Source organism: Acipenser ruthenus, chromosome 7 (assembly GCF_902713425.1).
Source record: "Acipenser ruthenus chromosome 7, fAciRut3.2 maternal haplotype, whole genome shotgun sequence".
Classification (NCBI taxonomy): Eukaryota; Metazoa; Chordata; class Actinopteri; order Acipenseriformes; family Acipenseridae; genus Acipenser; species Acipenser ruthenus.
In genome coordinates, this window is record NC_081195.1 from 28,808,719 (window position 1) to 28,818,666 (window position 9,948).

The 9,948-nt window shown below is 34.5% G+C and overlaps 2 long non-coding RNA genes across 2 annotated transcripts in view; both read left to right on the forward strand.

Moving 5' to 3' along the window:
- The window catches only part of LOC131737596 (uncharacterized), a 2,682-nt gene extending 840 nt beyond the window's left edge, over nucleotides 1-1,842 (forward strand). Inside the window, exons 2-3 of the long non-coding RNA XR_009329244.1 lie at nucleotides 83-1,157; nucleotides 1,699-1,842. This is a non-coding gene — a long non-coding RNA (uncharacterized LOC131737596). The remainder of the gene's footprint in view (nucleotides 1-82; nucleotides 1,158-1,698) is intronic.
- A 5,148-nt stretch (nucleotides 1,843-6,990) lies between these two features.
- On the forward strand, nucleotides 6,991-9,365 carry LOC131737597 (uncharacterized). Its single transcript, XR_009329245.1, has 3 exons — nucleotides 6,991-7,416; nucleotides 7,916-8,993; nucleotides 9,203-9,365. It is a non-coding gene; the product is annotated as an uncharacterized LOC131737597 (long non-coding RNA).
- The last annotated feature ends 583 nt before the right edge of the window (nucleotides 9,366-9,948 follow it).

Below are 9,948 nucleotides of genomic sequence, written 5' to 3' on the forward strand. Positions count from 1 at the left end.
TCTGGAATGTGTGTGGGGGGGTGGAAAACAAAAACAAAAAAAAATGAAATAATAACTTAATGTTTTTTCTGTAATTCTGAAGGTGAAACCACGATTTCCAGCAGTCCGTGCTCATCCAGAACAGAGACCTCAACAGTCTCCAGCCCAGGGTGCTCTTTTACACAGAGTTGTATCGAGTTGGATGAATCACTTTCACCTTTGGAAGCTGACTGGTTCCTTCGGTTTGAAATACCATGGGAAAAACTCCCTACTGACCTCCTTTACAAGTTAGAAAGGCAAGAAAGGCCATCGCCAAAGCAACGCAGAGAAATGATACGACTCATTATTAATTAAGTTACGGGTCTGCAAGAGGCCTTCAAAGAAACATCTTGCAGATATAGCAAGAAGAATTGTGGCAAAATATCCTAAATCTTTGCAGGATGTTATCGAAGGCCACATAGTTGGCAGTGGATATGATTCCTTGGTAAAACAGCTGCAGAGCAGAGCAGATAATGTGAAGAGTACACAGTTTTCTACCCCCAAAAGACAGTTTCAACACAGTAGTGGGAGCGACACGGAAGAAGTTCCTGCAAAGGAACGAGCTTTACCTCAAGACACTTACGGTTGCATAAACTGGGATCCCGAGCACCTGCCAATCACAGAGACACTTGCAAGTCAAAAACAGCAACAAGAAGAAATGAAAACCATGTTCAGAGAAAGAAACTGGGATACACAGATCATCACCAAAAAAATGATGGCAACGTACTACACTCAGAGAAAAGACATCATACGAGGTATGGAAACTGAAAAAATAAGGAGGGAGTGGCCATTTCTGTTTGAAATGCCAGGAATACAAGCACACTTCAGGGCACTTACAGGTGTACAATTAGAAGGGAAATTTTTTGAGACCGTAAAAAACAAATCGCACAGAATTCTGGCCTACATGGACACTCTCAACAATGAGAAACAAAGAAAAACTGCAAGAGTTTTGGCACAGATCGAAGTTGCAAAGGGCGACACAAAGTCTAAATTACCGGAGATGCCAGGGTTGGTTTTGCTGCTGCTTGCTTACTTTGGTGAAGACGACAAGCAAATGTTTTTCCAGGTGGATGACACTTGCTTACCTTCTGAAGTGCCAACATCTGATCTGCCTGCATCACCTTGCATTATTTTCTGTGGTATGTGTTTTGGTAATCCATGCATTTGTTTGACACATGCTGAATAGTTTTGTTTTATTTTATTTACTTTTGGCTGAGGAATAAGGGGACGAAGTATAATCTGAATTTAATCAGCATTTTTAGTATCCCAGAGAAATGACTGAAGAGAAATGCTTTGTGAACAATCTGCTTACATCCAAATTACATTTTAAATAATTGTGTAAGGTTCATGAGCAGTTTTGAGTGTTTTTTAATTTAGTTTCTTCTCGCATACTAAATAACTTAAGAGTCCAAAAATCATATCCAGGTTCTTTTAAATACATAAGTGTTTTGTACACAACTCTCTTGCTAGAATTACCTGGCGCATTATGTAAACTGCTAAGGAATGATTTAATATGAAATTTCAGCAGCCCTAAGGCTTTCTGTAAATTATATGATTAATTGTAGCGGGTTTGAGTGTTTTTATGTACGTATGTTTGAAAATGTTTGTCTTCAGAATGAAAATAATGAAGTCAATTTAACAAACGTCTTGAATTTTATTTTTATATTTTTCCTGCTGCAGGAGATTCCCTTCTGACTGCATCCCGCTTAATGCTGAGCATTGATAAAGTTGTTGTTACAGAACAACAAACTAATTTTGTGGAAGCTTTGCTTATGATGTTTGCATCCTACTACTGCTTGAACATCCATTACCCGTCAGAGTTGGGAGCAACACTTGAATTCCTTCAAAGGTACAGTACATAACACATGGATATGTACCTTGTTTTCGCTTTAACCTGTTTATAGTGGAGCGATTTAAACTTCTCAAACATTTGTGACACCAGTAATGATCAGTCTAATACAATGGTAATTTTCATATTTTGTATTTGAATGTTAAATTACCCACAGTTGACACTTCAAAGAGCATTTTAAGCATGTGTAAAATAAAAAAAAATATATATAGATTAAGCTATTCATTGTAAATACTATGCCCACGTTTTATCTTTTGTTATGGGTGTTTTGAAAGATAATGAATGTTCCCATATGTTGCTTCAACTGTTTAAGGTGTTAATTGTGTGGTGTGTGTGTGTTTTATTATTATTATTTTTTTTTACATCTCAACCACTTTACACTTTTGAATTGCAGCGTTCTCTTGTTCTGTTTCCAAGATGTCTTTGCATGGACTTGCATGTATTTCAGAACTCCATTTCCACATCATCCTCCCAATCACTGGTAAATCCATCTCATTCACATTTTTTCTGAAATACATGCAAGGCCATACAAAGCCATCTTGGAAACGGAACAAGAGAACGCTGCAATTTAGAAGTGTAAAAAGGTGTTTGAGATGTTAACATAATACACACACCTTACCTAAACAGCTGTAGCAACACATGGGAACATGTAACACACACACACACACACACACATAAAATACCCTTTGTTACCCTTTAAGAATATATGAAATATTTGCATTTTTTTCCTTTCTAATAGATGCATCTTCAAAATAAATCCAGACAAAGGGACGAAGGTCGAACGGAAGCCACATAAGAGGCAATATGCTGTGAATCCAAGAGTTCTTTCCCTCATTTCTGCAATTGCTGATTTTGAATGGAGAGAATAAAATGCAATTGTTATGTCAAAAGTAAGTAATCTTGCAGTAAGCTGTAATGCTAGGTATGTCTTATTTATAGATCATATAAGCACTCTGAAATATGGGCTCCTGAGTGGCATATCTGGTAAAGGCCTCAACCTTGAGTGCAGGATAGGAGACAGCGAGGTGGTCTCCTGTGCCATTGTCCAACATGGCAGAGAGTTTGCAGTGGGGGTGGCACACAATTGGCAGAGCATCGCTGGGGTAGGGAGGGTTTGAATCAACTAGGGCTCCCTCAATTCACAGAGCTCGAGCAACTCCTGTAGGTTCAGGGTGTTAGCAGTTTCCAGCTACATTGAATCCTTCGATCAAAGTGTTAGTTGGGCTGTGGCAGCTCTGGGCTTGCGGTGCGAAAAATAGGTATGGCTTTGACGTATGTACCGGGAGGACACATGCTTTGTCTCATCCCTCATGAGTGGCACGGAGTAGTTGAATTGGTAATTCCAAATTAGGGTGAAAAGAGGTAGAACAAAAATTGCCGGTTATTTAGAAAATATATATACATTTTTTTTTTTTTTTTTTTTTTTTTAAGCTAAGCCTGTTTAATTTTTTTTTCTCTTTTATACAGGTTTTCAGTCACCAGCATGTCAACTGCAGCACAAAGCTGCTTCTCCACATTTGACTCCTAGGCCGGGACCTGATCAAAACTTTGACGACCCACCAATCACACTTTACAAAACGGAATGTTATCGCTTTTTGGTTTTATGAGTAGGAGAAATTGGATATTTAAAAAAACAACAAAAAGCGATAACATTCTGTTTTGTAAAGTGTGATTGGCGGGTCGTAACAGGTTTTTTTTTTTTTTTTTGATCAGGTCCCAGCCCTAGCCTGCTCAATCAAAAAACAGCAGTTTGAACACTATTTAAAAACAAAAACATCTGTTGTGCTACTGACTCCACTATTATGGCTGTGAAAGAACCATGGACTTGTTTGTGAGAACTGTCCGAGTCCAACAAGGCCTGGATCAACATTATTGCGGAAAACACTTGGTATCTGTTAATAGTTGATTTGTCTGTAGAAATATGCTAAGAGAAAGTGAGGGCACAGTTCGGTAGCCAGTTTAAGTATATTTAATATGGTTTTATTGTTTTACTGTGTACTAGGCTTACCATTGTTGGTATCCTAGCAGCTGGTATGTTAACATTTAAAATAATAACTCAGCTTGAGGAGTGATTGAGCATTTTTTGTTAATTTCTGCATTTTTGAAAAGGTTGTATAGGGGCTCCATGACACAGAAGCTATCATGCCTAATGAATATGTATATTTTGTATTTGCTCAGTAAAATGCTCAATGAAAAGTTGTAATAAAATTCTGAAAGCTTAAGGGATACTTGTTAATGTTTTTCATTATTTATTTTCTGCTGTTTAACACTTCGTGTAAATTAACTAATAATTAAGCACATATTTGAGCTTTTACAAATCGTACAGACACTATAACCTGAAAATGAATGTATTCCATAGTAAAATGACTAAACTTAACATTAATTATAACATATACAAACCATCATTCCACAGTAGAAAACTGCTAATTTAAAGTGTATAACCTATTTATTAATGAAGATTGAAGTAAAATGGAAGGGAAAAAACTTTTATTTTACAGGAATTTCTCAATTAATTAACAATATAAGTATGTAAAACTAGGGTGAGGTAATGTTATATTAATGTTTTTAAAGCAAATTTTACGAAGTTTTGCAGTAGAATCACGGAGAATTATATTTATTACATTTTTTTACAGTACATTTACGGTTGTAAACTGTAGTGTTTCAATGAAAATAACCATTTATTTTACAAATTAAACCGTAATTCAATTTACGGTTCGGATTATTATTTTACAGTTATTCACCGTGCAGCTCGGCTGCCAGACAATTACCGTAGAATTACGGGGTTTTTTTTACAGTGTATGTAATCGTTCATAAAACAATACAACCAAATGGAGAGATATCTCTTTCTATCTATGCATCTATATATATATATATATATATATATATATATATATATATATATATATATATATATATATATGCACACACACACTTATATAGGCGTGGACTCTTTAAATGTTCAAATAATTACCTCCATAAGAGTTTAAGAATTCCTAATATGCCCACAAAATGGAGCACATGCCGCGAGAGAAAATGGCGTTGTCTGAACAAGATTATCAAAGTACTACACCTCCAACGCTGCTGTGAATCCCCAAGAACATTCTGTAGAGTAATAATAGTTGTACTTTAAAATATGTTCATATTTACTATGTATTGTTCACCCACATTACAACGACATGGCAATATACTTACCTAAGTTTGACCACTTTAAATTCTAAAAATAATTTCCCTAAAATTAGGATTTTTTTTTTAATATGCAAGAATTTTTAACATGCCCTACACAGTAGTATTTTTTTCTTCATTGGGTAAAATTTAAAAACTGTAAGTCCAGAAATATCGTGGCCAAAATATCTGGTGAATTACACAAGACGACCTGTTATCCTGAAAGCATTTACAATAGTATTATTCGCGCCAAAAATGTTTCATATGTCAAATTCGTGTAATAAAAGGCTAGCAAATATTTCTGGGCTGACAGTATTCGTACATTAAAATTTTGTACACAAGAAAAATAAAAATGTGCAGTTAAGTCTTACTTCCACACATGCCGCTTGTTAGTCAGTCTTTCACACTTACATTAATGTAGATCTGATACAACAAATAAAATTGCTTAGGCCTGTACTTAGTAGTCTGGCAAAGGGAGCACATGCTCCGCTTTGTAGAGGGATACAGTTTAAAATATTTCCTTCTCTTATAAGTGTTCAACTAATACAACTATATATATATATATAATTAATATTAGAAATGAATGAATTAATCATCAATATGACATTTAAAAAAAAAAAAAAAGAAAGTTTACTGATAACAGGGTGGTGGTGAACAGAGCTTCGTCAGCTCGTCGGCTTTGTCAGTGAGGCTGTGCAGCAGTGCTGGCTTGTTATCAATGCAGCGCTTTTTAAATCGATATAAAGTGACCACAAACCATATTTGAGAGAAGGGTTTAAAAGAGGAGTGTCAAACTCAGTTTTCATTTCACACAAGTACTCAATTACTTAATTGATCTAATTATTCATTCGATTTAACACACACACATATATATATATATATATATATATATATATATATATATATATATATATATATATATATATATATATAATTATTATTATTATTATTTATTTCTTAGCAGACGCTCTTATCCAGGGCGACTTACAATTGTTACAAGATATCACATTATACAGATATCACATTATTTTTACATACAATTACCCATTTATACAGTTGGGTTTTTACTGGAGCAATTTAGGTAAAGTACCTTGCTCAAGGGTACAACAGCAGTGTCCCCCACTGGGGATTGAACCCACAACCCTCCGGTCAAGAGTCCAGAGCCCTAACCACTACTCCACACTGCTGCCCTGATATATATATATATATATATATATATATATATATATATATATATATATATATATATATATATATATATATATATATATATATATATATATATATATATATATATATATATATATATATATATATATATATATATATATATATATATTGTTTTTAAATTGCGAGGTATTTTAAATTGATGGTTGAAACGTGCATTTGATTCAAGGTACAGTTGCCGATCCTCACATACTAGTTTGGGGCCTGGATAGGTGTTAAATGTATCTAGCTAATTGAATAATTAATCAAATTAAGTCATTGAGGACTTGGGTGGAACGAAAAGCGTAGGCTACACACGGCCCTCCGGGAATTGAGTTTAAAATGTGCAGCTTTTCTTGTTTATTTCCAGTCATTGAAATTAAGTAGACCTATTATTTTAGGAAGAAAACTAAAGCACAACTCATTTTAACAAATCTGAACGACATTAAAAAGTAAACACTTTTAGCTTTTTTCATTATTTAATTCAAATCAGATAAGCCTGTTAAATAATTAATTTAGCAGTAATTTACAGTTTTTTAAATAACAGTTACATACATTAACATTAAAGTTTGTGTCGTTATAAATACAGCTTGTGCGGTTTTTTAAAAGTTATCGTCTTTAATTTAACGGAATTTATCATTTTGTAAGCAAATTACATACGTACATGTTTTTCAGTGTATATTTCCGTAAAATTAATAGTACATATTTTTTTTAAAAGTATTTTGCAGTAATATTGAAATGTTTTGCATTTAATTAAAAAAAACTGAAAAATGTATGTAAAAATTAAGGTTAATCCCACCTAAAAATACAGCATTTATTTACAGTGTAGTTAGGCACCCACTAAATGGCGTAACCAAACATTTGAATTATAAATTGGTAGAAAATGATATACTGTAAAATGTAGACAGCTAATATGTTTATTTATTACAGAATAGATATTTTTCAATCAAAATGCAGACGGTAATATACCCCACACACACTTGCTTCTGTATTTTATTTTAATTGGCAGATGGTACAGGAAAGCACTGGGGATTCTGTTTTAAACTCCCACATTTTGGACACACTCAAAAACCTGGGTGTAGAAACCCTGGATGATTTCAGATTTGTAAAAGATGATGATCTCCTGATGGTCCTCAAGCCAATAGAAGTTCGAAAACTCCTAGCCAGCTTTACAGTCACATGTGAGTATATTACAGTTCAGTCAATTGTCTTCAAGTGCTTAATTGGCAGTAAACCTATTTATTTATTATATATATATATATATATATATATATATATATATATATATATATATATATATATATATATATATATATATGTGTATATATACATACATAAAACCTGCATTTTGTATTTTGTCTCTTGCCTATATCATTGTGTATACTTTTATTTAGAATTGTTGAATGAGAGAAAATAATGTGGCAATTACATCACATAATCCTTTAACAAATGACAGAAATGTTTACTGTTTGGATGTACATACATTGCTTATTGCTAATTTAATTAATAAAAAGCCGGTTAAAATTAACTAATTGTGTATTACGGACAAACTTAACCAATTACAAAACCTCTAAGATAATTTTGTAAGTTTAAAAAAATCTGGAATGTGTGTGGGGGGGTGGAAAACAAAAACAAAAAAAAAATGAAATAATAACAATGTTTTTTTCTGTAATTCTGAAGGTGAAACCACGATTTCCAGCAGTCCGTGCTCATCCAGAACAGAGACCTCAACAGTCTCCAGCCCAGGGTGCTCTTTTACACAGAGTTGTATCGAGTTGGATGAATCACTTTCACCTTTGGAAGCTGACTGGTTCCTTCGGTTTGAGATACCATGGGAAAAACTCCCTACTGACCTCCTTTACAAGCTAGAAAGGCAAGAAAGGCCATCGCCAAAGCAACGCAGAGAAATGATACGACTCATTATTAATGAAGTCACAGGGGTCTGCAAGAGGCCTTCAAAGAAACATCTTACAGATATAGCAAGAAGAATTGTGGCAAAATATCCTAAATCTTTGCAGGATGTTATCAAAGGCCACATAGTTGGCAGTGGATATGATTCCTTGGTAAAACAGCTGCAGAGCAGAGCAGATAATGTGAAGAGTACACAGTTTTCTACCCCCAAAAGACAGTTTCAACACAGTAGTGGGAGCGACACGGAAGAAGTTCCTGCAAAGGAACGAGCTTTACCTCAAGACACTTACGGTTGCATAAACTGGGATCCCGAGCACCTGCCAATCACAGAGACACTTGCAAGTCAAAAACAGCAACAAGAAGAAATGAAAACCATGTTCAGAGAAAGAAACTGGGATACACAGATCATCACCAAAAAAAATGATGGCAACGTACTACACTCAGAGAAAAGACATCATACGAGGTATGGAAACTGAAAAAATAAGCAGGGAGTGGCCATTTCTGTTTGAAATGCCAGGATTACAAGCACACTTCAGGGCACTTACAGGTGTACAATTAGAAGGGAAATTTTTTGAGACCGTAAAAAACAAATCGCACAGAATTCTGGCCTACATGGACACTCTCAACAATGAGAAACAAAGAAAAACTGCAAGAGTTTTGGCACAGATCGAAGTTGCAAAGGGCGACACAAAGTCTAAATTACCGGAGATGCCAGGGTTGGTTTTGCTGCTGCTTGCTTACTTTGGTGAAGACGACAAGCAAATGTTTTTCCAGGTGGATGACACTTGCTTACCTTCTGAAGTGCCAACATCTGATCTGCCTGCATCACCTTGCATTATTTTCTGTGGTATATGTTTTGGTAATCCATGCATTTGTTTGACACATGCTGAATAGTTTTGTTTTATTTTATTTACTTTTGGCTGAGGAATAAGGGGACGAAGTATAATCTGAATTTAATCAGCATTTTTAGTATCCCAGAGAAATGACTGAAGAGAAATGCTTTGTGAACAATCTGCAAACGTCTTGAATTTTATTTTTATATTTTTCCTGCTGCAGGAGATTCCCTTCTGACTGCATCCCGCTTAATGCTGAGCATTGATAAAGTTGTTGTTACAGAACAACAAACTAATTTTGTGGAAGCTTTGCTTATGATGTTTGCATCCTACTACTGCTTGAACATCCATTACCCGTCAGAGTTGGGAGCAACACTTGAATTCCTTCAAAGGTACAGTATATAACACATGGATATGTACCTTGTTTTCGCTTTAACCTGTTTATAGTGGAGCGATTTAAACTTCTCAAACATTTGTGACACCAGTAATGATCAGTCTAATACAATGGTAATTTTCATATTTTGTATTTGAATGTTAAATTACCCACAGTTGACACTTCAAAGAGCATTTTAAGCATGTGTAAAATAAAAAAAATATATATAGATTAAGCTATTCATTGTAAATACTATGCCCACGTTTTATCTTTTGTTATGGGTGTTTTAAAAGATAATGAATGTTCCCATATGTTGCTTCAACTATTTAAGGTGTTAATTGTGTGGTGTGTGTGTGTGTTTTATTATTATTTTTTTTTTTTTACATCTCAACCACTTTACACTTTTGAATTGCAGCGTTCTCTTGTTCTGTTTCCAAGATGTCTTTGCATGGACTTGCATGTATTTCAGAACTCCATTTCCACATCATCCTCCCAATCACTGGTAAATCCATCTCATTCACATTTTTTCTGAAATACATGCAAGGCCATACAAAGCCATCTTGGAAACGAAACAAGAGAACGCTGCAATTTAGAAG